This window comes from Euprymna scolopes, chromosome 19, assembly GCF_053919585.1.
Source record: "Euprymna scolopes isolate OS-2025 chromosome 19, ASM5391958v1, whole genome shotgun sequence".
In the NCBI taxonomy this organism is placed as follows: Eukaryota; Metazoa; Mollusca; class Cephalopoda; order Sepiida; family Sepiolidae; genus Euprymna; species Euprymna scolopes.
Window position 1 is genome coordinate 120,429,926 of NC_136500.1, and position 5,776 is coordinate 120,435,701.

The window sequence follows — 5,776 nt, forward strand, 5'->3', positions numbered from 1 at the left end:
TTCGAAGGTTTTTTTAAAATGTCTCTCTCGCCCGAAATAGGGTTCCAAACAAATGGTCCACTCTCCTTTTCATGAAGGGTTGTCAGTGTCTCTCTCTCTCTCTCTCTCTCTCCTTATTCCTCCTTTCTTCGGAGTAAGCAGTTTACTAAAAAATTCCGACACTGTTCTTATAGTTGGGCTCTCTACCCAACGTTTAAATAAAATGAAATTTATCGACGGCATGTTGAATGTTCTTCTTTGAAAGGGAGGTTCCTACAAACACTTCAATACAGTTCTTATAGTTGGGCTCTCTACCCAACGTCTAAATAAAATGAAATTTATCGACGGCACGTCGAATGTTCTTCTTTGAAAGGGGAGGTACCTACAAACACTTCAATACAGTTCTTATAGTTGGGCTCTCTACCCAACGTTTAAATAAGATGAAATTTATCGACGGCACGTCGAATGTTCTTCTTGGAAAGGGAGGTGCCTACAAACACTTCAATACATTCCTTTAAAAGGCACTCCACTGTCAGAAAAGGATAAAAAATATACAAAATACGTTGCCGAAAAACGGTCAGCAACGGAGTCTAAAGGATGCTTCTTCCAAGATGGCCAACCTCCAAACTGATTTTTTTTAAAAGGGCACATAAAACGGGGCATTCCACAAGGATCCTGATTGGCCAATGGCCAAGGGCAAAAAGGAGGAAGAACGGACAGGTCGTTTCAAATTGGGAGAGAGATAGAGAAAGAGAGAGAGAGGTAAAGAGGGAGATGGGGCGAGAGAGAAGCGCACACACTCACAGGTCAGTTAAAGGCCGACTACTAGATACGTGTACCGGGCAAAAAGGGGAAGGGATTCGCAAAGCCAGCGAGTCAGTCGCTCAAGGCAGCCCATCTCCCACTCCACTTGCACTGTGTGATGGCGACAAGAATCTTTAAAGTAAAATTTCGGAAACCAGTTCTATCACTTGTATTACTGCATTTATTAATCTGTTCAGAATATCTTTAGAAGTCACTTTTGAAAACCTTATAAGCCACGTTAGAATAAAAAATCTTGTTACAAAAATCTCATTTCGAAAAATGTAGTTTGTATTTTTATTGTAAATTGTTTTAATATTTTAATTTTGAATAAAATTTCAAAGCGAGAAATGAGGAAAAAATATCTTGAAAAGAAAAAAAAACAAACAGAAAAAACTATTTTTTAATAATTAAATTTCATTTCCCTAAAAAGCCGATTGAAAATTTTCATTAAAAAAAAAAAAAAATTGAAAAAAAATCCCCCCCCCCAAATGATTGGAAAAAATCTTATTTCCAAATAATCCGGGGAAACATTTTACTTAAAACATTGTTTTGCAATATCGGAAAAACCAAAAGCAATAATAAAAACTATAAACTTATATGGTATAGTTATTTATATTACATAAGTAAAAACAAAAAATAACGTAAATATCTAAAGTCAAGAGTGAAAGCAAGGAAGTTGGAACTGTTAGGAACGGGGAGAATAATTTTTCAAACACCATGTTGTTCGACTTTTGGGACTTTTATAACTGAACTGAGTTAAACTGCCAAATTACCGGCCAAGCTGAGAAAAAGAATGGCCTAGAAGTGCACGTTAAACATTGCCGGGTAGCGACACCTGAGCTATTAACAATTTACTAACTCCCTCCCCTCAAGTAATGGCTGACAGGGTGCAAAACATGGTTATTATCTGCAGACAAACAAGTAACAGCTACTACACTTTCATCGATGTAAACTGGGGTGCTAATTAGTAGGTTTAAATCTAGAATCATCAGAAAAGGTCATCGTAAATTAAATCGAATCGAATCTGATAACAATAAGTTGCAAGTTACACATAATATAATCATACTTCTTTGTCTATAATTTATATTGTCATTTGACTGACTTCGCCGTTTGTGTAATTCCTTCCTCTTAATTGAGTTGTTCATTTGAAATATTCAGTTTCGCAATTCTTTTTATATGAGGATAATGAAATGTTCAATTAAAATAAAAATGAACCTGAATTTCATACATTTCATTTTTTTTTTTTTTTTCATGAATTGGACACACAAAAGAGTAATTTATTAAAGAAAGCACAATAAGCCTTACGTATAATATATTTTTTTTAGGAAAACAATTTGGTAGACTTAACTCATGAACGAGGAACGAAATAATGATTACACCGCTTTACGATGACCTAAATTTATTGTTCTTTAGCAGTTGATTTTCTCTTTTAATAATGCCATGTTTAAATCATTTTAAAATCGTGTTTTTCATCTTTTAATTTTGATTCTGTTATATTTTCATATATTTTATTTCTTAATGAATTAGAAACACAAAAGAAAAGTTGTATCAATTTACTAAAGAAATCATAACAAGCAAAATAACTTTCTGTTTTGAACACAAAGGAAAACGAATTATTCCTGATTTTTTTTTTAATTTTCGTATTAAACTCGTGGAATGAAAGGTAAGGGTTTTCCCCCTTTATTTTACACTTTTGAAAAGACTACAATTCAATTCAGTAATTTTTAAAAAAATTTAAACATTAAAATAAGTTTATTTTATGGCAATCCTATAAAAAATAATGGGTTTACAACACATAGATTCGAAGAAGTTGTCAAAAAAAACCAAATATATAACAAATAAATGTAATCAAAGACAAGATAAGTTATTTTGTGGATATGTTTTCAGTGTTTTTATTTTATGTAACATGTTTATTCAGCTCGAAAAACATACTGTGTTTACCGATGTATGTAGTGGAAAATTCAAAATGGCGCCCGACTATCTCTCTTTAACACGGTAAGTTTGGGAAAAGGTGCTATAAATATAAAACTAGACAAAATACTGTTAGAAACTCGCTCAATATATATTCCTGTGACATAGGTTGACATATATTCGGTGGTTTTTTAATAGTATTTTGTCTAGTTTATTATTTATAACACTTTTTTCCCGAACTTACCGTGTTAAAGAGAGTCGGGCGCCATTTTGAATTTTCCACTACATCAGTAAACAGTGTATGTTTTTCGAGCTGACTAAACATGTTACATTGAATAAAAACACGAAAAATATATCCAGTTTGGTAGAAAAGTAACTTATCTTGCCTTTGATAACATTTATTTGTTATATATTTGTTTTTTGACAACTTTTTCGAATTTATGTGTACAGTAATACAAACCCAAAATAATATCTGATTCCGTAAATAAAAATTATTAATCTCCAATTAAAAACAACTAAAAAACCATTATTTAATTTGACATTCAGGTTTTTGTTAAAAATGTTTTTATTTTAGTAAAACTTATGTGATTTATGAGAAAATAATAATGTTTACCATAAACACAATAATTGATTTCGAATATGCTTGAATTGGTAAACAATTGAGCAAAAAAAACAAAAACTATTTTTTCGTTATTTAATTTTTTTTTACACTTTTTAAAAATCTTTTTCCTTAACATTTAAAAAAAAAAAAAATTTCCATCTAGACGTAAATATCATGTTGTTTGAGAATTCTGTTTGATTTTTTAATATTTTATTCAATTTTATTCCGTTGATTTGTATTTGTTTCATTCAATATTATTCCGTAAATTTATTTATTTATTTTTTCAATACTGAATTTTTTAGAATAGGGATTAGTTTCTCTTATAATTTTTATACAAAAAATTATGTATACAACAACTTTGTTTTTCTAGTACAGCAATTAAAAGGATGCATTTATGCTCAACTAAGAAATGCAAGTTCTAAAAGCTGGACTTCTCTTTCTCATCAGAAGGGTAATTTAATATTTTAATTACTAAAAAGTTGGTTTCTAAATATTTTCTGATGAATAATTGATGGCAATATGAATACGAACATCTTATTAAATAATGATATGTCGTTGAAGTCATTTGCAATATGGCAACCTCTATATCCAAAGTGGTCCTGGATATGACCTTAAACTTTATCCAGTGGTGAGGCCCCAGCTTGCAGGCTTTGGGGAGTGTGGAGCAACCCTTTAATTGTCATTGCTCCCAGGTCCACTCTGACGCGGAGTGGTAGTACTTGTTAGGATCCCAACTATGAGTTAAATAGAAACAGACTTGAAAAAAAAAACAAATATATTCTATTAAAAAAGAATTTCTACAAAATAACTGGATTCGGCATTAAATAACCTGAAAAGGGTTGATATGCCGTAAAACAAAAACAACCAACTTATATCCAAAGTACTGGTCTCTCTTCTGAACTACTTATGCTCAGCTTCTAATTAAATTGAAGCCTGCACTTTATAAACCACACACAAAATAGTTAATATTTTAATTAATAAAAAGTTGGTTTCTAAATATTTTCTGATGGATAATTCATGGCAATATGAATACGCACATCTTGTTAAATAATGATAAATATATCGTTAAAGCCATTTGCAATATGGCAACCTCTATATCCAAAGCACTAGTCTCTCTTTTGAACTACTTGAGCTCAACTTCTAATTAAATGACTTCAAATCTTTGAAGTCTGCATTTTATAAACCACATACAAAATAGTGGCTGACCAGAAAGGTGAAGTAAGCATAATGCTCACCTAACATGAAAGTAAACCACAAAGAAGTACATACTGTATGATTATTTCTCGAAGGGTAAACAATCCGTATTAATTGATAAATTACATCATAGTTATGGTAATCGGGTAGAACACATGCGAAATCTTAATCCACTAAACAACTCCTAAACCAATAATATTATAATATCAAAATCTTAATCCACTAAACAACTCCTAAACCAATAATATTATAATATCAAAATCTTAATCCACTAAACAACTCCTAAACCAATAATATTATAATATCAAAATCTTAATCCACTAAACAACTCCTAAACCAATAATATTATAATATCAAAATCTTAATCCACTAAACAACTCCTAAACCAATAATATTATAATATCAAAATCTTAATCCACTAAACAACTCCTAAACCAATAATATTATAATATCAAAATCTTAATCCACTAAACAACTCCTAAACCAATAATATTATAATATCAAAATCTTAATCCACTAAACAACTCCTAAACCAATAATATTATAATATCAAAATATTAATCCACTAAACAACTCCTAAACCAATAATATTATAATATCAAAATCTTAATCCACTAAACAACTCCTAAACCAATAATATTATAATATCAAAATCTTAATCCACTAAACAACTCCTAAACCAATAATATTATAATATCAAAATATTAATCCACTAAACAACTCCTAAACCAATAATATTATAATATCAAAATCTTAATCCACTAAACAACTCCTAAACCAATAATATTATAATATCAAAATCTTAATCCACTAAACAACTCCTAAACCAATAATATTATAATATCAAAATCTTAATCCACTAAACAACTCCTAAACCAATAATATTATAATATCAAAATCTTAATCCACTAAACAACTCCTAAACCAATAATATTATAATATCAAAATCTTAATCCACTAAACAACTCCTAAACCAATAATATTATAATATCAAAATCTTAATCCACTAAACAACTCCTAAACCAATAATATTATAATATCAAAATCTTAATCCACTAAACAACTCCTAAACCAATAATATTATAATATCAAAATCTTAATCCACTAAACAACTCCTAAACCAATAATATTATAATATCAAAATCTTAATCCACTAAGCAACTCCTAAACCAATAATATTATAATATCAAAATCTTAATCCACTAAACAACTCCTAAACCAATAATATTATAATATCAAAATCTTAATCCACTAAACAACTCCTAAACCAATAATATTATAATATCA

General features: G+C 29.4%; 1 long non-coding RNA gene across 1 annotated transcript in view; it reads left to right on the top strand.

Moving 5' to 3' along the window:
* The first annotated feature begins 2,158 nt into the window (after positions 1-2,158).
* LOC145239924 (uncharacterized) overlaps positions 2,159-5,776 on the top strand; it is a 12,205-nt gene continuing 8,587 nt past the window's right edge. Inside the window, exon 1 of the long non-coding RNA XR_013862413.1 lies at positions 2,159-2,446. This is a non-coding gene — a long non-coding RNA (uncharacterized LOC145239924). The remainder of the gene's footprint in view (positions 2,447-5,776) is intronic.